Below are 27,090 nucleotides of genomic sequence, written 5' to 3' on the forward strand. Positions count from 1 at the left end.
ACTTCTCTGAAGTATTACTATCCCAGTTTTTACAGATGAGTAAACTGACACAGTGAGACTAAATTATTATCCCAAGTTTCATTGGAAATCAGAGGTTTGGTTTATATAATAAGTCACAATAGCCTTGATATTGTCTTCCTATTAGTAATTTGCCTAAGGTTTTTTAGAGCTATTATTTTGTGTAGTCAAAAAATATCACTTGTATGAACAGACTATGGAAATTCTAAGGAATTCCTAATTTTACAGAAATTCCAGGGAAATTCCTAAATCCCAGCTGAACCAAACACTTCCTCTACCAGTTTCCTACCGTGATTTTCAGAATGTATAGGAAGGACAGGTGGATGCTTCAGTAGTTCAGAGGTGGGTCACCCATGGATGAGAGTAAATTTAAAAAGATTCTTTTGTCCCCAAAGCTATTGAAAATCCCTGGCTATCAGTGTTAGAGTTAGTTGCCAGAGCAGATTGTTTTTTCCCTCAATTCTTGCTCCTAAATGTTCTGACTCATTCAAGATTCTGAAACTCATATTCATATCTTTTCCATATATCTTTCCACATAACACCCCATTCAAAAATGGAAAGAAGTCATAAGATTAGAAACCTTTCTTTGCAATGGTTCTACACTATTGTATCAATAAATTTTACTCCTTAGAAATTCACTCTTAAATTCTAATTGACATAGATTACAGTCATTTTTGACACACTCTTTGCTAACTTTTATTTTCCAACTCAGACTTTGGCTTTGTAGCTGACCTTTGAAACCCAAACTCAATTACTTTCTCAACCCAGAAAAGGTATAAAATATTCTCACCCTGGACTATTCTGTCATGGGTATCTCTATGTTTAACATGAGTTGGGAACAAGAGGAAGTAGGCAACTTTCTACTCATTCTTGAGTTAGTTCTCCAGAGTCCCAGTATGTTGCTGGGGTTTTTTTTTTTTGTTTTTTTTGATCAGCTAGATTTTTGAATTTGATTACATGAATGTCATATGTCCATATGAAAGATAACTGAGTAAGCTGTCATTTTGTGTTCAGCATGAATTTACTTAAGTACTAAAACAAATGTAAACTTAATCTCATTTATTTCTTATTTAAAAGTTCCTAATCCTCTCATTAATTCTGCAAAGTTGTGGGGTTTTACTGTTTGTTTTTTGTTTTTTGCTATTGTTCAAATGTTTTGTTGTGTGTATATGAGTGTAAGGAAGTAGGCAATTTATTTTGCCCAAGTGATCTGGGGAAAGTTCTAGAAAGCATTACTCGTATGTTCATCCACAGATAATGGGAATGGTAAATAGTATACTCCTTATCTAATCTTGACAAAATTTTGACCCAGAGACTGGGGAAAAAAAAAAACAAAACCCAACCCAAAAGCAGAGCAAGGTAGAAAAGAGAGAGACGCAAATATCTAGAAAACTGGATCAAATTTAAGAATACAAGCCATTCTTCAATTAATAAATGGTCAAAGGATATAAACAGGCAGTTTTCAGATGAAAAAAATCAAAGTTATCTATAGTTATATGAAGAAATATTCTAAATCCCTATTGATTAGAGAAATTCTGTTCCATTGGCTAATGCATTGTTGGTGGAGTTTACTGATCCAATATTGGAACAATTTGGAACTAAACACAAAGGGCTATAAAATTGTGTAGCCTTGCTACATCTATATCCCAAATAGATCCCCCAAAATGGGAAAAGGATTATGTGTACAACCATATTTATAACTGCAATTTCTTTGGTGGCAAGGAACTGAAAATTGAGGGAATGTTTATCAATCCAGAAAGACTGAACAAGTTGTGATATATAAATGTAATGTGCAGGAAGATTTCAGAAACACCTGAAAAGACTTACCTAAACTGATGCAAAAGAAATGTGAACAGAACCAGAACACTGTACAAAGTAACAGCAATGCTATATAATGATCAACTATGATTGATTTAGCTCTTCTCAGCAACACAATGATCCAAGACAATTCCAAAGGGCTCATGATGAAAAATGTTACTAATACCCAGAGAAAGAACTGTGGAAGTCTGAATGCTAACTTTTTATTTTGTCTGTGTGTGTGTGTGTGGGTGGGTGGGTGTGTGTGTGTGGGGGTGTTTCTTTTCTTTTGGCCCCTTTCCCAAACATGAATAAAATGGAAATATGTTTTACATAACTGTACATACTTTACCTATATCAAATCATTTATCATTTTATGGAGGGAGTGGTGAGGAGAGAGGGAGAAAATTTGGAACTCAATTTTTAAAAAATGAATGCTAAAAATTGTTTTCATGTGTAATTGGAAAAATAAAATACTACTAAGTAAATAAAGGGAAGAGAAGGAACAAATAAATAAAAGGAAGGAAAGAGGAAGATACTTATAAGGCAAAAGAAAAAAATTAGAGGAAAAAAGAGAATAGTCAAATCAGTCTAAGTCCATTGACTAAATTGATTTTGGCACACACATGCTATTCACTGAGGATGTGAACATCATCATCTGTTATTTCAGCCCACTGAAATAGTAGTTTGGTTTCCAGAATTTTATAAGAATCCTTTCTGTCCTGGGAAACTATTTATCTGCATTTATTTTCAAACTTCAAAGTTTATTTTTGAAATGAATGTTTATTTTATCAAAAAATTCTAAGGATTTTATGTAAGCATGAGGAATGAGTTGAGTTTCAGAAATCTGCTTTGAAATCATAGAGGTGTCAATTAATCTATTAGCTAGAGGGAACACAGTTCTCAACTTTGGACCCCTGAACTTGAATTTTTTTAAAAATACACCTCCATTTTCACTAAATTTTAAATGAAATTTAGCATTTTGTTCAATTATGAATTTGAAGAAAAGAAACATTATTCTGAGCCCAACACAAAAGTTAAGAACCTCTTAGCTGGACAGCTAGTCTCTTTACAACAAAAAAATTATGGAACTAGCTTATCTTTATTAGATCTGACTAATTTTATTTGCAAATATTTTAAGCTTAAGCAGCAAACCATCTTTTTTTTTTTTTAATTTCATTGCTCTGGGTCCTATACTTCCACTAATCAAATTTAGTTGTTTGTATTGCAAATGGATGCACATAAGTGTATTATGGGATCCATTAATTAATATTTGATATTTTAGACGATTTTAACATGTTCAAAATGTTTATACAATCTCCCTACAATCTGAGAAGATGGGGGATGGGGAATAATATAATATTATACTAAAGGTACCATAGTATCAGTTTTACAAATAACAAAAACAGACTCAAAGTTTAATTGACTTGGCACAGATAGTAAGAATGGGATGTAAACCTAGGCTAACTCCAAGCCCAGTATTTACTTCCAGTATACTATGTTGCTTCTCAAAAAAGAGGAAGGTAAAACTTTTAGAATTAACAACTGTTCACAGCTCTTCAACTGCTACTATCTAACCTTCAGAATCTCTTCTATAAAATGTGACAGTAGTGGCTCTGGAATAAAGTCTTTTATGTAGGTTATTAGGCAGATCAATGTCATCTTTTAGGTGCTTATCAAAGAATTGATGAAATTAAAAATGAGACTGGTCTTAGAAGCTAGAAAGTGCCCTACCCTTGGTCTAATTGAAGGTAACAAATTATAAAGCTAGAATGATCCTGGTTTTCAACTATTCCAGGTAAACCTGAGGTTCTATAAGGTAACTCTTGAGAATTCCTTGACCTAAAGGCTCAACATGTCAAATATGTTTAATGTTTTCATTTGTCCTGCAAAGAATCATAGATTCAGAGATGCAAAGAACCTCCATTTTCAGTTTCTACCCTAATAATAAACCAGATCAAAAGGTTCAAAGGTATTAAACAATGCAAAGGGTTCTACAACTTCAAGAAGTTTAAATAACATAAATCTAGGTCATGCTTTTCTATCTAAACACAATGAAAATACATAAATGTAATACTAAGTTCTCAAAGGGAATAGATCTTTATTTTCTGTAGTAGTTATGCTATATTATGTCTGATATCAATCCATTAGTAAATCCTCATGAAACATGGGTCAGGAACTGTGGTAGATAGGTACTGGAGACAGAAATACAACAAACAAAACAATTCCTGCTCATTTAAAGTTTATGTAGCAAAAGCCATATGCACCAAAAATCATATAATAGCAGTATTTCATTTATATATCATTGGTATTTCCTTCCTTAGTCCATAATTCAAAACAGATTCATGCTGCTGGCTGAATATATAATCAATAATTGTCTAAGGAATGTTCAGTTTTTTAAAACAAAAGCACATTTTGGTATATACACATATATACCATTCCCCAATTGATGGACATCTACTCATTTCCAGGTCTTACACACACAGAGAGAGACACATAAAAGAATTCAATTTTATCATTTAAAACAAATAAACTGGTACAATTTTTAATGTAACAAATACTATCTTCTACAGTTTACCTACAAATTATATAAAATCTTGTAAACCAGTATGGTTTGTTTCTTAAAACTTCCATAGTTTACCTTTCACTAAATTAAAAAAAAAAAAGTCACTAAAAGTATTGTTTGTCCAAAAGGGAAAGACAAGCATTCTTTAAGTGGATGCTTATTTGGATTTTGATAAAAATTTGATGTACTGTTGACATTATACATCATTAAATTATGTCTTGCCTTGAAATTCTACCTTAATATTTCATGAAGGCAAAAAAGTGACTCTTGATTCTCAAAGTCTCTCCTAGGGAAGAACAGGCTCTGGATGGTCCTACCAATTTATAAAGGCTTCACGTCTGATCCAGGCAATATGACGGTACAGGGGTTCATGTCAAGACCTGCTGTGGCCAAAAGGGAAGCACCTGCATTTTAGAAAAACTGGCCCATCTGTCAATGGCTTTTCTGGACATACTGACTCCTGTCAGCTATTGAAGTGCGGTTCTTGGTGTGGCTTAATTGGTATCAGTGGAAAGAGTACCCACACTGAAGAAATCATAGAGCTTTCAAAATATCTAAATATGGTTTAATAAAAATTGCTAACATTTATATAGGCCTTATTGTGTGCCAGACATTGTGATAAGGGCTTTACATATATTAGCTCGTTTGATCCTCATAACAACCCTAGAAGGGAGGCATTATTATTATTATCCTCATTTTACAGATAAGGAAACCAAGGTGCAGAGAGGCCCACAGCTGGAGACATTCCCTGTGTGTCACCGGGTTGTAAGGGCTCTGACCATTCCCTGTGGGTCACCAGTCCCTCCTCCCCAGGTTCGCTGCTTCTTCCTCTTTTGCTTTGGTACCCCCTCCACCTAGTACAGTACTTAATCAATATCTGTTAAGGTGACCTACACCACAATGGTTCTGAGAGGTTGACACATCCAAACCCCTTCACTCCCAGAAGTGGCATGCAAGCATAACTGCGTCTACCACTGGTGATAAGGGTTTCACCTCTATTACAGATGTGCTGTAGAAATTAATAGTTCAGTAGGTTTTGGTGTTTGTTTTTGTTTTATTTTTTGAGGAACATGGGAAATTTGTAACATATCTTCATCCTTAATGGCATCTCTTGAAATGGCTTTGGTACATCATCCAATGATAAGTTTTAGAAAAAGCAATTTGAAAATGATTTCTCTCCCTTCCTTGACCTTTTCCCTCATCAAACAAAGAAGAAAAAAAAATACCAAGAACTGATTCGGGAGAAGGGGTTTGTGTTTTGACACAAAGGCTGTAATACATAACTATCCCCTCCAGGGGGCAGCCCTTGTTTGTCCAAGAATAAACATTCAGAAACTTAAAACATTACAACTTTGTCCATCAAAAGAGAATATTCCAATATATGCCTGTTGTTCACAACTGAATCAATTTTTAAAAAGTTAAAAAAAAGGAGCTGATTTTCTGGAAACTACTGGTGACTATGGCTATTAGGGCATTTGGGGAAAGCAAGTGAAGTCCCTTTAAAGATGAATGTGCAAAATTTAAAAAAAAATTTTTTTAAAGATGAATGTGCTCATGGAAAGAGAAATAAACACATAATATGGTAATATAGATAACAGAGTTTAGACAGAAAAATAGAAGAGAAAAGGAATAATGTAGTCCATTTCTGAATAAGTACTGCACTGTGTCTTTATCCTCTAACTAGCCCTTTGCCTTCTTTTGCCTTTCCTTCTTCATCCATTTCAGCCTCCAATGATTTTAAGATGGGTTGTTGTTTTTTTTTAAACTTCATATTTTTGTCTCCCTTTAACAAACGACAGATGAGTTTTCTGACCATTTTCCCCTCTCAATAAAGTAAAAATTTTTTAAAAGGAAAATTTAAAAAAATTTGAGATATTGTAATTTGGAGATTAAGGGAGTACTGAGAGGAGAGGAGGAATCAAAGTAATTTTTAATATCCTACCCTAACCAACGTAAAGCTTTTTTTTTCTTTCTCTTTTTAATTACATGGGGGGGAGTAGATTTAAATTAAGAAAAATTAGTTTAAAAATTCTAATCAGCTTCTGATTTAAACAACAACAAAAAGATTTTGTCATTATTCAAGATTTCTAAATTAATGGTCAAACTCAGAAATATTCCATTAATTTTAGCCAGCCTTTAAGAAATGACTCTATTAAATTAAAATTTCACATTTTCTTATGCAATATGCTAAAGAACATTCTCCCCAGTTATGAATTCTAATTCTTATCAGGATACCTCCCAAATATCAACTAATAAATACATAGTAAATGTAGGCACCAAAAGTTAGGGAATGGCCATGTGAAGAATTCTCTCTGGCAAAAGGCAGAGTTATTTAGGGGAATAACCACAAAGCACCTAGGGTTCTGGGGCAGCGATCTCATCTTCTGAAATTACTTCCTGCCAGGAATAGAGGTAAAGCTCATTTGGAGGGGTGGGCCAGTGAGGTCTTGAGTGGGACCCCTGAAGCTGAACTGGCTGTCCAGTGCTGGTCAGGTGACCAGAACCTAAACCAAGCCTAGGAGGCAGAGGTGAGCAGCGCTGCAAACAGCAAAGGGGTCGCTTGGTGGCCAAGGGCACACGCACCAAAGTGTTAGCTAGGTCGTGGGCTTTGGTGGAGAACAGGCTGAGATCAGGCCTTGTCAAAGGCTGGCCCAAAGTTCCCCTATCCCCTACTGATGGGGCCCACAAGGAGGGCGGGCAGCTAGAGAGAAGCCAGAGCAGGGCCTTCCTCCTGGGGAGGCACGTTTGGTGATCGGGTTAAGTGCCTCAGCCCCTGCCGCCTGGGTTATCTGTGACACGAAGGCCACTCTGTAAAGAGCTGGGCAGGCCAAAGCTAAGCGGATCTCTTTAGAATCTCTGCTGCCCTTGGCCTGGCCTGGCTCTTCCTCCAGAGGAATTTTCTCTGCACCAGGAGTAAAAACAGGCTTAACTGGGAGATAAGGCACCAGCCAGGCAACCAAAGCTTGGGATTGGACATGATAACATGGCTTTCTGTTCAGATACTGTAAACTGGGGTTTCCGGGTCCCCCACTTGGTATGGCACTGGAGAACTGAGTGAGTAAGCAAGCCCATATCACAGCAGCCTCTTTTGTGGCTGCATCAGCAAGCCAATTTCCTATGGCTTGGTCTGTGCATACCAATAAGTTAAAAGAAACCATGCTTGTGCCAGTCACACAGAACAAACATGGTATTCCCCATTAACTTAAAAAGAACTAACTTTTTTAGAGCAACTCGGTGGGGCAGTGGATGGAGCACTAGCCCTGAAGCAAGGAGGACCTGAGTTCAAATCTAAGCCAAACACTTCTTAGCTGTGTAACCCTGGGCAAGCCATTTAACCCCAACTGCCTCAGCAAAAAAAATAAATAAATAAATAAATAAAATTGACTTTTTGCATGGATGTAACAAAAAAAAAAACCCTTTAAGTTCTATTTTTTAAAAAAACTGAACTAAAATACTCTTAAAATAACTTAAGAGTGAAAGTAGCAGCAGTGTTTCACAAACAGTTGCATCAGTAGCTAAATGTTCTTGCATTTTTTTTCCTGAGGCAATTAACTGCACTAAAATTCTCCACTCACGTTATGCTGTGTGAGCATAGCAGTGGTGTCTCACAAACAGCTACATTAGTAGCTAAATATTCTCATATCTTTTTTTTTTTTTTTTTTTTTTTTTTTTTTTGCTGAAGCATTTGGGGTTTAGTATCTTGCCCAGGGTCACACTTCTAGGAACTATTAAGTGTTTGAAACCTTATTTGAACTCAGGTCCTCCTGACTTCAGGCTCTATCCACTGTGCATCCAGTTGCCTCTGTTCTTGTATCTTGAAAAGATAAGAGACCGTATACAGACATATTTCTAATAGGATATATCTCTAGTAACAGGCAGATGACTATGCCAAATATTCAATGAAGGAAAATAATCCTTTACTTAATAACTACATATTTTCAAACAGAAAACTGTAAGATTTTATACTTGAATTTTTACTCAGGGCTTTTAAGCTGACCACTTGCTCTGAATGTAAGAGCACCTAAGAGAAAAAAAGCAGGGGCAAGACAAAGCATTCTTAGCTGTTTGACTTCAGGTATGAAAATCACAGGCAAATCCCACCCCCTTGCTAGATTCAGGAAAAAGTGGGAATAATTCCTATAGAAAGGAACATGATTTTGGGAATCAAGTTAGCCTCAAGTACAGCTCAAGAAGCTATGCTTCAAACTCCTTTTTAGCCAGATAAACAAACCTCTCCCTTCTGAACAGATGGCAGGTTTTCTAATTTATTGGTCTTCATCCATACCTGGATTCAAACTTTTCTCTCAAATGGCCAAAGCCTGAATCAGAGGCTTCAGGTCTAAAAGGCCTAACAACATTCTTATGGCATGCTTTCTTTTCACATGCAGATGAACTTGAAGACTGGGGATTTCATTTCCCCAGCACTGCAGAGGGTACAGACAAAAAGAAAATCCACTTTAAGTTTTTAAAGAAAGCTATAGATCAGATTGGCTAAACAATACCATGGTACATTAAATAAACAGCAAACAATTGAAATAACCATTTTCAGAAAATTTCCTGTTAACCAGAAATCTAACAACCTTCTCTTAGAAGTTCCTTTCATTACTAAGATTTGATATATCTTATCTAAAGGATGTTTAGCACTTATAGAAATGAGTACAGCTCTTAAAACAACCACTACAAACACGAACAATTAAAAGAAAAACCAAATATTCAGTTACTAACACTGTGTAAACATAGGCTATCCCTTCCAGCAGAGAAGGGCTGAGCACAAGTGAGATTCTTTCCACCTCCCCAATAATCAATGAAGTGGGGGGAAGGGTTTAGGTCAGACTGAGGAGCAGCCTTAGCCAGAGAGAGAGATGGACTATGCCCTCATTTATGCTTATGCCAATTGATCTAAAATAAAGCTATGATACAGTTTTCAATCCTAAATTTCAGATTACAACCAAAAATCCTTTAGAATTTTTTTGAAATGATAGTCAAATTGTCAGCTATATGTTCTTTTTTGTATGGGAATTTCATACTCCATACCAAGGCCATTTTCTAGGGCTGATGATCTTCCTAGCAAGAATGGTTCTGTGAGTTTTTTCTTCCACTTCCCCAAACCAATGGGGGGAAGAGAAGAGAAGGTTATTGATCTGAAAATAAAATTTAGATAAAGTTTTTCACTGTTCTATACATAGTGGTTATATCAGTTTTAGGTTTTAAAATGAATTTCATATAACTAAAGCTTCTAAAATTCAGAACATAGGGGATAGCTAAATGATTTTGAGCAAAAACTTCACAAAACAAAACTCATTTCTAGCAGGGCTGACAGAATTTTTAAAACATAGCTCAAAAATGTTTTTACAAATTGTACAATATGCAGTTTAGAAAACAATATAACACCTTAAACACATTTCATCTAATTAGAAAATATAAACATCTAGCCTCTTTGAGTAAGTTACCAGAGAGCACTTTGTATTGTTACTCCCCCACTGCAGTACCCAGTTTTTTTAGTTTAGAATTAAATCTAACTTAGATTTAAATTTCCAGGAGTAATATTTCAATATTACAGATTAATATACCATATTTCTATGATCTTATACCCAAATAAAAAAGTTCACAATTTTAGGAAGTACTTGTTAATGGTAATTATCTCATAAAATTCTTTCATATAATTTTATAATCAAAATTCCAATTTAAACATAGCCTCCAAATTTAAAGGTGACAGAAAATTGCTCTTTCAAGTTACAACACTTTTCTTCTATTTTACCATTCAACTCTTTTGCAGTTAAAGTTGAAGGGAATAAGATTTCCTTGGAGTGCAGGATAGCTGGGCTGATAAGCCATTATCCTTTACTCACTTTGGGTCCGAGTTCCAAGAGGAGGATTTTAGGACTTGGCAAGTTGGAGACACAGGAGGTCCCCATCTAGGGAGAAATATAGGAAAGCCTACCTTATATTGGAGAAGCTGGATATAACCACAAGCAGCAGGGACCTTAAGCAAAGAGTCGATCTAATCAGGACAGTATAGGATAAAGAAAGTCTCTTCAAAGGAGGGAAGCTTCACTTAAGAAAAACTTGTTAGTTTGAATTGCAAAAAGCTAGTAATCTCACTGATTGGCAGAAAAGGGAGCTCAGAGACTGGAGCAAGACAAACATTCTTTTTAACCTTAGATAGCCAAATACTTCAAATGTTCCCTTTGCAATACCGAGCACACAAGTACCCCTAAAAACCCCCAAACACAATCCTACATTCCAGAGGCCTCTCTCATTCCTATCCTATCCACCTAGGCGATGCCCACAGATCCGGTGTTGCAGAAAAGTGGGATCCTCACCAGAAATGCCAAAGCAACTTCATTCAGAGTATCTTCTAAATAAGTCTGACCACTAGCTCCCGGTTTTGGTAAGTGATCAATGAGCTTTGGAGGAAAAAAAAAACACTGGATCCTCCCCCAAAAGTTCCATGGAAGAATGGGAAGTCTTAAAATTGGGAGGAGGGAATTTAGGCACAGGAGAAGGACAATAGCCTTTTTTTTTTTTTTTTTTTTTTTTTTTGGAAGCACTGGGTGTGCTTATCACTCCCAGCCTTTGTTGAAGAGCAGGCATGAGTATCAGGAGAAAATACTGGGGTTGCATACTGTCTTCTTTTTTTCAAAAAGAAGGTCAAGGGTGTCAGTGTAGTTGATACAACACTTTTGATGGCAGTTGGGGATTGGTCATGTGAAGAATGGTGATTCTCTTTGGCCAAAGGTAGATTTATTTAGGAGAAGAGGTACCAGAAATGATAAATATGAAAGAGTTGGGAGAGCATATAAAGAAAAGTTCCTCAATGGAAATCTGGATTCCCCAGTAGGAAGCATGTCCTTAGCTGGCAGGCTAAAATCCTGAAAGTGACTTAGCACCCCAAAAGAGTTAGCTAGCCATACGGAGAAGTGGGATTGGGAGGCAGAGGGAAGTTAGGGGAGACACCATGTGGAATGGGATAAAGGGAAGGACACCATGGGGCAGAGTGCTGTGGCCGGCTGACCAAAAGGAGGGCAGCAGCCATGGGATGGCCCATAAGTAGATTTTATAGGGAAAATTTAACCTCAGAGACATGACTGGGATTTCTGACAGGGCATGGCAAGGTGAGACTGCTAGAGACCCTTACTGAAGATGGGTCTCAGAGGTTTGACATAACTAGGATTTCAGACTGGATATCTTCCCGTGGGTGGGGCCATGGAGCTTAACTGATCTCTATCAGCTCTTCTCCCAGCCTGCCTCAGGATCAATTCTTTAGTTTCTATCCAACACACTATTCAGGACTTGATCAGTAAGCTAGTGGTTAAGTGACATTTTACATGATATTTATGTCTGTTGCTTATCCTGTTAATGTGAATTTATTTTCATTAGTATTATGGGATGATTAACTGGGATGTCAGTAGAATTAACCTTATTCATTTTACAATGTTACTTGTGATTTTGCCATATCATAATGGAATTCAGATATATCTTGGCTGATTTTCATACAGAATTTCAAAATCTTCAAACCCAGGGAGGGAAGTAATGCTGGATCAAAATCTATCCTGCACTGATACCAAGAGATAATTCCCAAAATTCTACTAGCGCTGACATCATAGAATTGGAGATATCTTAGATTCTTCAAAAGGATTTTGGGAAAGGAGAAGAGAGAAAACCACAGCAAGAAGTAGAGTCAAGTTCATTCTAGAGGTCCTCCTCTGTCTTCATATTATTTGGACTATGCATAGTAAACATTTGCACCCTTTGGCTCCTCCTCCCCACAAAGATTCTGTCACCTATTATTTGCACTTATGGAGGTCCTTGTGTTACTAAAACTCAGCAAAGACTGATGAGATGAATTCTGCCCCTTCCTCCCTCTCATAGAGTTGGAAAGGATTTTATTCCTTTAAACAAATTGTTCTTCCAAAATCACTTTATTCTTCTCTCTACTATAATAGCAAGAAAAACCTATTTGGCTTCTGCAGCCAGAAACATTTGGATTGCCTCTTATTATTTCCAAGAAACTACTACTGTACCTCTTCTCTGCCTTGTTAGTATATTGCCTATTTCCTTCTATATAAAAGAAATTTGTGTTTGATTGTCGGCTGTTGTGATAGAGCTTGGGAAACTGAGAAACTTCTAGATAAAAGCAGAATACACATCCAGCACTTAGTATGAGATACTGCTAGCTTCAGAGAGAGGACTGCCATTAAACTTCTGGATATCAGAATATTTCTCAGGGTGATAAGCAGGAGAAATAATGAGATTCAGGAAGATAATGGGAAAGAGGAGGAGGTGGGGAGATGGAAGGGAGGAGGGGAACAGAAAGAAGAAGGGAAGGAAAGGGAGAGGGAGAGAATGGGAGAGAATGTGAAAGAACCACCTCTTATGGAATCCTTATTAAGCAAACATCTGAGTTCCCTTCCTCTCAAACCCTGATTTACACAGTCTCTATATGAGCAACAACTGAGAATCTTTCTTTAACTTTCTTTACACATATCAGACAAATTCCTCCATTTCTCGTTAAACATAATAATCCTTACATCAGCAACTCCCAAACCCCAAAACAATAACCACAACAAAAAAAAAAAAAAACCATACTCAAAATTTTTAAGGCAAGACCTTGGTCTTTGTTACCAAAGAATAAATCACACACAAAATTATATGGGCTGGAATATCTGAAATAATACCGAGGAACAACTGAGGAGGCAAAGCTGTCTAAAATAACCAATAGCAACTAAAATGGCTGGTTCAGCGATGATATCAACTGTAGTAATGTAGAGACCATTCTATGGAAGGGCATCTTTATGAATGATTATTAGGATTATCGTGTCAAGTAAAGAAGATATAGCCAAATCTGAAATTTAACGATGTCCCCCTGCCCTCTCTTAGAGGGTTTCCTTCAAGGGGACCTCTACCTCCTCACCCACTGTGCCATCCAGCTGCCCCATTCTCCTACTATTAACACACTCTCACTTCTCTCAATTGTCCTGCTTATACTTAACTGTTATGTTGTATCCTTGCAGTTGAGAGAAGAGGCTACTTTCTGTATTCCTAGAACTTAGCATAAAACTGGAATACAGGAGGAGCTTCACAAAGACTTAGGGTACTGAGCACCAGCCCTGAAGTCAGGAAGACCTGAGTTCAAATGTAGTCTCAGCAGGGCCTTCGTGATGAGGTGGGCCAGCATTAAGGTTTTAGCAGGACTAGGACTGAATCACTGAGGGCAAAGGGGGGCCCAAGTTTACTTTTTGAGGCAAACATCATCGACAGGATGTTGTCTCCTAGAGGGCCTTCCTTGCAGCAGCTCCCTGTGAAATTCCTTGTTGATTCCTGGCACTGAGAGAAGTCATCATGACCCCACAGTTACTACATCCAGTTAGAAGGCCAAACTTCAGCCATCAGCCCCCCCCCAGTTCTTTTTCTCCTATAAAAGAACCTACTGGTACCTCCCTTCTTCACTAGCTCCTTTTAGGTCCTTAGTCTGCCTCCTCATCTTCACAATGTCTGGTTCATCAAGAACCGCCCACCTTATGGCAGTGACAGGGTGCAGCTTCTAGGGGAGATGGAGCCACCAGGCCTGGGAGCCCGGTGTTAAAAATGATACATTTCTTCCCCTAGCTTCTAGGGAAGCTGTGGGGAATAGAACCGGCTGTCAGATAACAATCTACTTGTCAGAGATAACAAACTTTCTAAGGCAATAATGAGGTGCATACCAGGCCACTCCTCAAATCCACCTGCAAGCCATAAAATGAGCATATCAGTGACATGAAGCACCTGGTCTCTCTTTTTCCCACAAATTTATCTTCCTGTTCCAGGTTGCACTCTGCTCAATCAGCAATCAGTTTATACAAACTATATTTGAAACTTTGGCTTCTGGGCTTTCTTGTTGCACAGAATAAGCAACATTTACCTCATTCATTACCTATTCTTTTAGTTGGAAAAAAACTTAGCAAGCCTATTGGACCTTTCTACCACATCCAACAAACAATATTTACTTGATCATTTTGCATACAACTGATAGCTCAATAGATAATGTTCTTCCCCACAAATCAGGAAGTGTTGGGTTCAAATCCAGCTCCAAATACTAGCTGTGTTACCCTGGACAAATCAGTGTTTATCTCAGCTTCCTTCCTCAAATGCAAAATGGGGATCAGCACAGCACTTATCAAACAAGGTTACACTTAGTATAATGCATAGTCTATACAAATTCCCTTCCTTCCCACTCCTTCTCTTGAGTAGGTCTCATGAGTTACCTACAAGATGCTGTGACAAAACCTCATTAAATTAATGGCTAAAGGCTGGATTATGGAGCAAAACTGCCAAGACCATTTTGCACTAAATACAATTCTAGGCCATCCATGCTAATCTCCTCAGTTTAGGAAGTAATTCTTTCTGAGGTGACCCTTCAATGATGGTCACTCCTCCTTTCATTCTACACCCCCCTGGGCCACTCAGGCTCCTCTATCATTAGCCCAAGATAAACTGGACAGTCAGATAGTAGGGCAGAGCAGAGAGCTCCTCCCAAAATCATCACTTAAGATGGGAAAGTGCAGTACAACTCTAGACTTCTCCCAATCACCCCAACATACTTTCCCTACTTCTCTTCCTCCCCCCAGCTCTTAAGCATCCCAATTCCTACAGAGTCTAGTTTTTCCTCTATGGAATGTGAGCTCCTAGGGAGCAAGTCTTTTACCTCTCTTTGTATTCCCAATACTTAGCAGGGTGCTTGGGAGAAGTTGAAGCTTAATAAATATTTATTGACTGATCTAATTCCAGGACAAGAGCTCAGAAATTCCCAGGACAAGCCCACTACACTATTGAGATAACACTAATACTCTTATTACAATTCACAAAATGTCCTCCAAATTCTGTAAGACAGATAAATATCCTCATTTTACAGATGAGAAAACTGAGGCTCAGAAAGATTAAAAAAACTTTCCCAAAGATTTTCCCTATTTTGTGCTTGAGTTACTTTAGTTAAGGAGGCAAATAGGGTTAAGTGACTTGCACAGAGAGCTGTGGCTAGTAAGTGTCTGAGGCTGGATTTGAACTCTAGTCCTCCTGATTCCAAGGCCTATATCCTATCCACTTCACCATCTAGTTGCCCCAAGGTTGCATGATAATCAAATGCTGAAGCTGGGACTAAAACCCAGATGCTTTGGACTTTAAGTCCAGGACTCTTTATATTACACTATATTAACTTCTTTATGTTGGGCCAAAAATCTGTTTCCTTAAAGCTCCCACCCTTTGGTCCTATTTCCACATCAGGAAGAACAACATAGAACAAGTCTATTCATTACACATGGCAGCATTTCAAACCTCTGAAAACAGCTTCTCTGTCTCTCCTTCATTTTCCCTCCCTAGGGAATAAATATATCTAATTTCTTCAACTATTCCTTAAAAGTTTATTAAGCAAATGAGTGTTTTCTAGAACTGCCCCTATAAGAAAATATGGTGGCCAATAAGGAACATAAAATAGTACAGAGTAGAATAGAACTATTACTTGTAAAGATGGGAATACAATGCTACTGCAGATTAAGATAAAAGTTTTTTTTAAGTTTCACATTTTATTTGTGATCAATGAATAGCATTCAGACCTTTTTTTTCACATGAAAAAATAATACAATTAGATTTCCCCATTCTATTCTCATATATAATATTTTAAAAACCTAACTGCAGAATTACACTTATCCCTAATAATTTCAATTGATATATTTGATCCAACATTCAGACCTATTGTGATTTTAACCCTTTAAATCTGTATATTTTAAAAGTCTATTGCCTATGAAAATCCTTGTTCTGGTCTTGTGATAAATGTGGCAAGTGTACTTTTTGTACCTCCTAATATTCTATTTTTGTATATTTATATCAATAGTATCTTTCTCCCAAGAAATGCAAACCATTTACTAGATTTCCTAAGTGAATAAATTTCTCCTTTAGCATCCTTCTCTATTCCTTTTTGACCAATAACCATCCTCTAACTGTTGTTGTCTTCACTGGGACCTCTACACCTTTCATCCCTCAGTTTCTTCCCAAGACCATCCATCAATTTTGTACTGGTTACATCCTCCTTTTGTGCTAGCTCAACAATGTTGTGAATCAAATCAATTCAACTCCATCCTCCACTATGTAGTCTCTTGCCAAACCTTATCCTTATTCTCACCCCACTTCGCGCCTATTAATGTGTGTTGTGTAGAAAACATAAAATTGTGCTGTCTGGTCCATCACAAATTTTAACATGAATTTTGACTGGGCCCTTATAAACATCAAGGCAAACTTTCTACTCCTTAGTAGATTAGGCAGCTAGGAAGAATCTGAGATTTGAACTCAGTTCAAATCTGATGTCAGATATTTAGTAGTTATGTGACTCTGGGAAAATCACTCAATCTGTTTGCCTCAGTTTCCTCAACTGTAAAATGGGGACAACCTTACAAGGTTGTTTTGAGTATGACATGAGATATTTGTAAAGCATGTAGCACGATGCCTGGCATAAAGGCTTACTTCTGTGCTACCTTCTTTGGCCTCTATTCCAAACTTTCTCATCTCTCACAGCATCTTGTCTTCCCCAAATTTTCAGCTGGGAACTTTGTTTAATGCTCCAGTAAAAAATATTGAGGCAATTTTCTAAGAATTCACCTCATCTCATATTAAATATCTTCCCTCACCATCTCCTTCATTTGCCGCCCTCTTTCCTACCTTGGCTAAATCTTTTACATCAGGGGTTCATAGTCTGTTTTACCTTATGGATCCTTCTGGCAGGTAGTTGAAATCTTTGTACCCTTCTGAGTGCTGTTTTTTAAATACTTAACATAAAATTTATAGTATTACAAAGGAAACCAAATATGAGTGAAAATAAAAATAATCTTTGTCCCTTAGAAAGTTTATAAACCCTCTGAAATATATTCATGGAGATCCTCCAAGATAAGAATCCGTAGTCTACATACATCCTTGATCCCATCCTTCCGTTTTTCTGTAAGAAGATTGCTCCAATTCCAAAACCTCTTGATAATTGATCCTTCTATTCTTTCTAGCTTATCATCCTTTATCTTTCCTCTTCTCTGCTAAGCACCAAGAAAATGTCTCTACTTCTCCTCTCACTCTCTTTTCAATCCTCTCTCTCCTGGCTTCTAATGTCATCATTCCATCAAAAGAGTTCTCTCCAAATTTACCAATGATCTTTCAATTGTCAAATCTAATAACAACTAAATTGCCTCTTCACTACCCACCAATTTGTAGAATTTCCTTGTGGGAAAACCTCAAAGTTCTAGCCTAGAGAGCTCTTCATTCTGTCTCACTTAGTGATTTCATCTTCTCCTAAGGATCCAATGAGGCTAATCCTACAGATATTTCCAGATTCTCCTTCCAGTTCTAATCTCTTTCCTTAATCTAATTCTCCATGTGTCAAAAGCAGAACTCACTGTCTTTCTCCCTAAAACCTCCTCTTCTCCCCCAACTTCCCTGTAGAGGACACTACCATCCTCTCAAATACAGGCTCATAATCCTGCTTGTTATCGATCCCTCATTTTTGTGGAGGTCCCACGCCTGAACTTGTCTTCTTTCAAAATATCCCTTCTCTACCTTCCATAGTTGTTCATTGCTCTCCCTGCTCCAACTCATCCTCCTCTCAGCGGCTACAGTGATTTCCTAGAGCAATCTTATTAAGCTTTTAATTTCAAATAGTTAAAGATAATTTCTTATTTTTCCTAAAATGAAAATCACAACATGACATTAAAAGAAATTTCTTATCTACACACTAAATTTAATGTCTGAGTGAAAATAATGTTATATCCTATCATAGGAGCAATTTATTTAACTGGACTTCATTAGAGTGATGGTATAATATTTACTGAATCTATCATCATTGCAATAATTCAGTATACAAAGACAGGGTATTCCACTTTGGTCTTATGCTCCAAATTAAACAGATAGGAAAATATTAAAAATAATTGGCAGATAACACAAGTTAAAATTAATGAACAGTAAGAAAAAATTGGCTTTGTATATTTAAGCATGCTAATTTGGTCACCATCTATTTTTAGTGGAACTATAATGCTCCATGATGAGTTTTGAAAAGAAAAGCTTAAGATGATTTATTTGGGAAAACTTCCAGACTTTGTGATGAATTATTTTGTCCATGATAATGCCCAAAAGAAATAAAAATATGTTCCTCAGTCTTATATGGCCCATATCAAAATTTACAATAATGACAGCAGAATATTTTAAAATTGGGCAAAAGATGTCATAAAATCAGTTTTTAATCCGCTTATGAACATTAAAGTGGATGTTTTAATACTCTAAAGATAAGCTGTATTTACAATGAACAAGTGGGCATGTTATTAGAAGAACCAAATCACATCAATATGGATAGTCTTGCCATAAAAAAACCTAGAATATAAAAGACAGCTGCAATTAAATGAAAGTTTGTCCTTGAAGAAGCAAACAGTGAGTTTTTCATGTGTCCAAAAGCAACAAGAAATATTTCATGGGACACTTGATTATGTATTACAGTACCCATGATAAACTTTCTCTGTAGGGCCACCACAAAGATCATTACAGTTTATGGACCAAAATCTGGGAATTAGAAAGCTGAAAAATTATATGGAAAAGTCAATAAAACACTTCAAAAATCAATAAAGATCTTAATATCTGGTGAATTCAATGCAAAGGCGGGCAAAGGTGAAAAACACATTGGAAAATACAGTGCAGGTAGAAGAGATGAGAAAGAAATGGTTTAGAGAAGAAGCCAAATACTTTTCAACTATAATACTTGGTTCAAGAAGAGAATTAGAAAAAGTAATAATACTAAATAAGGAACAAGAAAAAGAAGAGAATTAAGAGTCGAGGTATGATGAATACCAAAGAAAATTATGAAAAACTAAATATTATATGAAATTACTGGTTATTTCTATAGTCTCTGAATTGTCTATATAATCAGACTGCCAACTTTTAAATACAAATATAAAAATAAATACTAAATAAAGATACAAATATGACTGAATAGTACCTAACTGAAATAACTTCAACTTAGCCTATTAAACAAGTTATTGGATTAAAAAAATGGAAAATTAATCAAAGAACATTGACACAGACCATCATTATCTGTTAAGGAATTTAACCAATACAAGTCACCAAATTAAACTTAAAAGGTCTATAATTGCTTTCAGTCATCAAATGTTTTTCTTCACCAAGCACAAAAAATTTGGAAGCTAAGAGTAACATTAGTTTAAAATAAAAAGTCATTAATTAAATTTTACAAAAGATGGAGGAAGCCTCTATGTAACTATCTCTTTATAAAACAGAATGGTGTAGGAAAAAATGAGGTTATAGAAAGCTGAAGTGATTATACAACTCAAACAGATCATCTTAGGGATATTATTTCTGTGACAAACTTTTTTCTCTATCAATTAAAGAAAAGATGTTATTTAGACATTGAACTACATAAGAAATAACAATTAGTTAAAAGAGGAAGTCTACTTGGCTTAGAACAAGTTTATACTGAGGAAGTGAGGGACTAGGAGATAGGTTCTCCATGTTTATGAAAGAAAGAAGGAAGCCTTTGGGGGGGAAAAACCCTTAAATATTAATATGAGTAAAGTAAAGAAATAAAGTAAAAATCAGTAACTACTCATTTATATGCCTATTTTTCTTTCTCTACAAAATGATTATAATCACAAATGAAAGTTCTTTTGCTGAAAGAATCCACAAGAAAAGAAAAAACAGGCTTTTGCAAATAATAGGCTATATTAATCGCATCTTTAAAGTTAAACATTTGACAGAATGTTGCAAAGAAAATATGATCTTATCAGATCCTATTATTTATTGACAATTTTTAAAAAGCATTGATTAGGTGAAACAAAATGTAGACAAGCATATTTTTTTCTGAAAATGAATCTCTTATGTATATATGTATCTCCTCAAAATACAGAATAACAAAAATAACTTTGTTCAATAGATTCTCTGGTTATTAATATCATGTGAGGTCTAAAATGCTTGCCAAATTAGTTTTCTATTATAATTAAAGAAGTCTAACATAAAGTCCAAGTGGAAAAGAAAGTGCTTATAGATCAGAAGATCTTAACCTATTATCCATCAGTCTGATTTTTTAAAAAAATATTTATATAAATGTATTTCAATATAATTGGCTCCTTTATAATCCCATGTATTTCACATTATTAGCTTAAAAACATTATTTTGAGGAGTCCATAAGCTTTACTAGACTATTATAGTTGGTAAACCCTTCCATATGCTCCTGCTTATATTGGACCAAGCCCTGGAATAGTTCCATAGTTTCTATCTAAAATGTACATGCACCTCCCCCAATACACACATTTTATAGAAAAATGTGATGTATACACACATAAATTAATACACACTTACATATCTGTTGAAAAGATACTATATAGAGGGACAATAAATAGCACCCAGAAACTAATCAGCTCAGGCAGCTTTTGGGAAGTTTCACAGTGTTTTTAAAGATCTCCCAAGTTTTTCCCTAAAACAAATACTCATCTCTTTTAAACAGTTCTACTCGTCCACTTGTGCTCTATGGTTGTAGAAGATACCACCATCTCTGAAGAACTAAAACTGTGGGTTGCCAAAAGATCAGAGAGGCACATGAAATGATAGGTGACTAAGCTACAACACAGAGGAAAAGGTCTAAAAGATGTAATTAAAGTGATGTCTGACATGAAAATGAGGTCAACCAAGTCATGTAGCAAAAGCAAGGAAAACCAACAGACAGCTTGCATATTCCACTAGTACTCATGAGGTTTCAAGAGTTCTAGAAGCTCCCCAGGATCTGGGTGAACTCTTCCATAGGGATTTTTTATAAGAGCACAGAATCATGATTTTAAAACTAGAAAGAAAAACCCAAGAGCTTTCATAGAATGAGTGTGGCTGGGGTTCAGTATCCATCAATGGAGGGAGTATCCACTTCAGTGAGATCACAGTCATCACAGCATTGTATTTTTTATCTTCAAAGTATTTTATAATCACTGAATGATATATGACATGTTTATATAAACCTGTTGAGGAACAGGAGATTTGCCCAAATTTTGTCAAACTAATAATTTGTAGGGAAAAATTTATGGAAGGCAATATGGTAGAGTAGAAAGTGCTGGGTTTGAAGCCTGAGAATTTGGATTTGAATTCTATTTCTTTTATTTCTTGTGTTATCTTGGAAAGAAAATTACTTAACCTCTCTGGCTATTAGTTTTCTCACCTGTAAAAATGGAAGGTTTGGACTAAATGTCTTCTAAGGTCCCTCCCAAACCAAAGTCTATGCTCTTCAAAAGTATCAACAAATCAAAAGAGTAAATAAAGTTGGGCCAAAATTTGAAAATGGAGGTCATCATGAGCAGAACAGTCAATGGAAACATAAAAATTAAATAAGTTAATAACAAAGTCAACTCAAAACAAAGAGAAAAAAACTGTTAGTCAAGTGATATTGCTAGGTTCAAGATATTTTTTTGAAGCACTTAATTTTTCACCTTCAAACCTTTATATAAAAGTAGGAAAGAACATCTCACAAAACTGTCCCTACAAAGTAGAGAAGTCATTTTAAAAATAGGCATAGAAGGAGTAAACGAATTTCCTCAAAACAAATAACAGGGTAGCAGCTCCTATCAAAAAAGAGTCTGATCTCTTACCTAAAATTCCAAGGAGGAGAAATTAATGTTGGTTAAAGGCTCCATTTCCCAATTCTATAAATTTCCTCTTTCCATAGCCTTGCCTACATCAATTCTTACACTTAGAATATCCTTCCTTCCCCCAGTTCTTTGCTTAGCAAAATCCTGCACATCATTTGAAGCTCAGATAAAATGTCATCTCCAGAAAGCTTTTCTTAATACTTCCAGTAAGAGAGAGTTTGTTGGAGCTGAACCTCACTTATTGAAACCTATTTGTACCTTATTTATGGACCATGTTGGACTTGTCTTTTTTCCCCATCTATCTCTCTTCTTTAGGTAGAGACATATTTTTAAGAAGTCCTCTATGTTTTGCATAACTTCACATGTATAATCAATATCATATTGCTTGTTTTCTCAAAGGGTGGAAGGGGGTAAGAGAATTGGGAACTCAAAAATTTTGCGAATGGAAAGTTACTAGGGGAGTAGAGAAGACTGTAGTTCCTCTTCAGAGGACACTGAAGTAAAAAAAAAAAAAAAAAGCCTTTCCTCTTCCAAAGAATAATATTAAATGATTACTTGCCCAAAAAGAATTCACAGAACTCAAAAAAGACTTTAAAAATCTGATGAGAAATTGAGGGGAAAAAAAATTTAATCCAAAAAAAAATAAAATTATGTAAAGAAATCAACCAATTAGAAAAGGAGATGCAGACTCTTAAGAAAAAATGATTCCTTGAAAACTAGAATTGGGCAAGAGAAGGCCAGCAATGTTATGAGTCTTAGAAATAATATAGCAAAATGTAAAGAATGAAAAAAAATATGAAAAAAAAGACTGTGAGACATCTCAAAAGCAAATCAACTAATCTGGAGGGAAGATCAAGAAAGACTACCTGAAAGATATAATTTTAAAAAAGAATCTTGATACAATAATGCAAAAAATAATTAAAGAAAATTATCCTGAAATGTTAGAACACGAAGGGAAAATAGAAATAGAAAAAAAAATAAAACTTTACTACTTAAAAAGAAATCATATAAGTAAAACACACAGGAACATCATAGACAAATTCTGAAACCCCCAGGTCAAGAAGAAAATATTACAAGCAACAAGAAAAAAAAAAAAAAACAATGCAAATACTATGGAGCCACAATTAGAATCACATAAGATCTAGAAGCAGCTACATTAAAAATTTGCAAGTCTTGGAACACTATATATTGAGGAGCAAAAGAACTGGAGTTGCCACCAAAAATAAAACCAGCAAAGTTAAGCATAATTCTGAATTTAAAAAAAAAAAAAAAAAAAAAAAAAAAAGATATTCAGTGAATTGCCAGACTTTCAGGATTTTGTTGCAAAAAGATGTAAACTTAATAGAAAACCTAACAATACAAGATTCAAGAGAAATATAAGTAAACATCAAAGATTAATTACAAGGGACTCAATAAGTACAGCGAGTTTATTTTATCTGTGTGTTTAAGACTGTTATTAGTAATCTGGTAGTTTAAAAGAAAGATTGGGGTGGAGCTGAGCATGATGATTCTAAAAAGCAAAATCGTGTAGGAAACTCAAAGGAATTAGAAGGGGAAAGAAAGCTGGTAGGTTTGGAAACCTGCTATCTATCTGTCTATAAGGGTATAAAAGTTTTCTAAAATTCAGAAAGAAACAAAAGGATAAGGAGATAGGAGGGAGAGAGTTTGTGGAGATTTTTAGAGGGCACCCTACTCACATAAAATCAGATTAGAGAACATATACATTTAGAAGGGAATAAAAGTATTTTAAATTTATAAAGAAATATGAGGGAGAGAAGCAGTGAGTGGATAAAGAAGGGTGATTAGTCAATTGGGATGGGATAAAATGTGCAGGTTAACAGGAATGGGATAAGAGTTGGGGGAAAGGAAAAGGGAGGGAGTCGTGGAGGTAAGTTAAGTAACAGGAGGACAAGATTGTGGGTAGAAGTAAAGCAGGAAAGTAATTAGGGATAGGAAACAAGAGATACACATAAATAATGAATCATGAATAATATAATAAATGACTAATAATTATTATTCATAATAATTCAACAATATATTATGTAATGTATTATACATATTATATATGATATTCCATAATATATTATACATAATAATAATTATTCAGTAAAAAAAATCAGGGGTAGTAATCATGATTCACATAAAAGAGAAAAATAGGGAAAACTATACTGTCACATATTAATCAATATTGTTTTAGACTCTTTAACTAGACAGTATAAGATTGGAATATCATTGAGATGAAGGAAATGATGGACTCAGAAAAATATGGAAAACTTGGACATATGAAAGAAAATGTTATCTACCTTCATAGAGAAGAACAAGCAAGTAAAGTATAGTCTTAATAGATGCATATGAATGTATATGTATATGTAGGATCATAGATATCTATATCTATATATATGTATGTGTATATGTATGTATGTATGTCTCCATGTTTAATTGCAGCCTTCTTGGGGGAAGGGAAAGGAAAGGAAAAAAAGAATAAAGTAAAAAGTACACAGTAGGTAACAAAAGAAAACCTACAAGGAAGCAAAGAAAAGATGGACAGTTCTGAACACAAGGTGTATAGCATTTATTATATAGGCTTCCTTGAAATGGAAATTGTTTCAGATTTTTGAATCTTCTCTTACATTCTGCTGTACCCATGACAATTTTTATTTTGTATTTAAGTTTTATATGAATGAAAATGTTTAATAATGTGAAATTAAGTATCAGAGATTTAGCTTTTACCATTTTTTTCTGCTAAATAAAATTAGGATAAAGGAAACATCCCAAATGTTACTATTTTTAAAAATTTAATTAAATAAGCATCTATTAAAGGCTTACATGTAAATCATGTAGGTCCTGGGCATACAAAGACCTCCTCTCCCAAGAATAATCCATTTCTACTTTCATTTTTCTGGGGGAGAAATGAAAGGGGAAAGGGAAAAGTATTACATGTAGACAAAAAATAAATAAATACAAAAAAATATCCTTAATTTCAAGAGGAAAAGAATAAAAAATACTGGGGGAAGTAAGAAAGGCCTCTAACTAGGCAAAGTTTGGGGGGAGGACATGGAGGCAGAAGATGAATTATCATACACAAGGTTTATAGCTTGGAGTTAAATTTGGCTTGGAGAAAAGATGAAGGGCAGTTAAGATAGATATAGATATAGATATAGGCAAGCATAAGGTGCATGAATAAAATATTAAGAGAATGGTTTTATTCCTAATATTTTAGTTGATACCTTAAATAAATATGTGAAGGGTATGTATGGGTATGGGTAGAATACAACTTGTACCTGAATATAATACCAGGTAATTGGAAAAGGATGAGGACAGTAACAATTAGGGCAAGCTTTATAGAGCAAAAAAAAAAAAACCCTAGATTAAAAACAAACAAACAAAAAAAAAAAACTAGAATTTTGAGAGGTGTTGAGAAAGCAATCTGTTCCAGGAATAGGGGATTAATGTATGGAAGCAGGGGTAGGAGATGAAGTGATTAGAAAAGTAAGCTTCTTGAGGGCACAGCCTGCTCCATTTTTGTCTTTATATTCCTAGCACCAAGTACTGTGCCTTCCTTGTATGAGATACTTAATTATTGAATTGTCTTGTGTGTCCTATTAACAGCTAGTAGTAGTAGTAGAAGCTGTAGTAGTAGTAGTAGTAGTAGTAGTAGTAGTAGTAGTAGTAGTAGTAGTAGTAGTAGTAGTAGTAGTAGTAGTAGTAGTAGTAGAAGTAGTAGTAGTAGTAGTAGTAGTAGTAGTAGTAGACTAGAACATAGAGCCCATAAATAAGGCTGGAAAGGTAGAAGCCAGTCCAGATGATTATTGTTCATTTCCTATCTCAGAGTTTATATAGGTCTCTGTAATTTCTATTTAATATCCACATAATGGATCTTATACATTACAGTGACAGTCTTCATAATTTGTTTTCTGGGGAAAGTATTTCTGGTAACCTTTTTGTATTTGGCAGCAAAGTAGGAGCACTGCTATCACCAAAAGCAAAACATTCCATCAAAACCTTAGTGTTTAGTTTGAACAAATGAGCATGTGCCCACTAATGGATGCTCAGAAGATTATAAGAAATTCTTTATTTATAAAGAACCACCTTGTTTATCAAGGCATATCTCTATTTGCTGTAGGCTAGTTTTAAATGAGATGAGATGCACCATCAAATTTTGAAAAGGCAAAAAGAAAATATTTCTGCCCCTCTACTTCACCCCACTGCCAAATTCACAACATAACAATACATCTAAAGGCTTCATCTGATCACCTTCAGGTAAACAGATAAAATTGTTTTACTAGAAAAAATCCTCAATGCAAAGATTATTTATTTGTCCTATGTTAAAAATTACATTCAAAGAATGTCATTCTAACCCCTGAACATTTGAAAAATTACTTCCAGAGAAAGGTATCACTCAAGTCCTGAAAGATTTGTTATGTTACCCAATCCATACAGCTAGTTGAGCAATTAAATTCATTTAGTGTGTTGCTTGAGGAGAATTCATTTTTTGTATGTTCACCTTTCTATATAGTCTCTGATACCAGATGTATATTTTCTAATCATCTTCTTGAACATCATTGATGATGCTGATAGAAACTGTGCATCTTAATCCACCTGGTGAGGTAGAGAGATCTCATTTCCCAAACAATTCTTTTTTTTTTTTTAAACCATAAAGGGATCTGGAGCAGAACGTTCATACCATCAAGTCCATGGTTTCAACCTGATAGAAATCTGAAAAGCAATGCCCTCCAAACTTTTTCCCATTATTGGATAACATAAAAACTGAACATAAAAAACAAAAAACACAATTCTAACACATACATTGTTGAACCTTTATTTCTGTCTCTTAAAGCATCTCATGACAAATACTACAATTATTTCTAGGCAAGAACACCAAAAATTTTTACAAAGGCTTTAACCACAAAATGATTATTTTCCTTGGACTGGGGACATAACCAATTGCACACTAAAGGAGGGAGTGTTTAATCTCTTCTGCATGTCATGGTCCTGTTTAGCTGTGTGATAAATCAGCTTGTGGATCCCTTGTCAGAATAATGTTTTTTAAAGGGATAAAATAAACTATAT

General features: G+C 35.3%; 1 protein-coding gene across 7 annotated transcripts in view; it reads right to left on the reverse strand.

Moving 5' to 3' along the window:
- Window positions 1-27,090, reverse strand: part of SLC20A2 (solute carrier family 20 member 2) — a 111,360-nt gene that overhangs the window by 70,358 nt on the left and 13,912 nt on the right. The window contains exon 1 of one of the 7 annotated variants that reach the window (XM_074287376.1): window positions 10,323-10,570. The exons of the other annotated variants lie outside the window; for them this stretch is intronic. The gene's annotated coding sequence lies outside the window, so the exon portion shown is untranslated. Of the gene's footprint in view, window positions 1-10,322; window positions 10,571-27,090 lie in introns of those variants that run through there. 7 annotated transcript variants of the gene reach the window in all.

The sequence above is a fragment of the Sminthopsis crassicaudata genome, chromosome 2, assembly GCF_048593235.1.
Source record: "Sminthopsis crassicaudata isolate SCR6 chromosome 2, ASM4859323v1, whole genome shotgun sequence".
NCBI classification, from domain to species: Eukaryota; Metazoa; Chordata; class Mammalia; order Dasyuromorphia; family Dasyuridae; genus Sminthopsis; species Sminthopsis crassicaudata.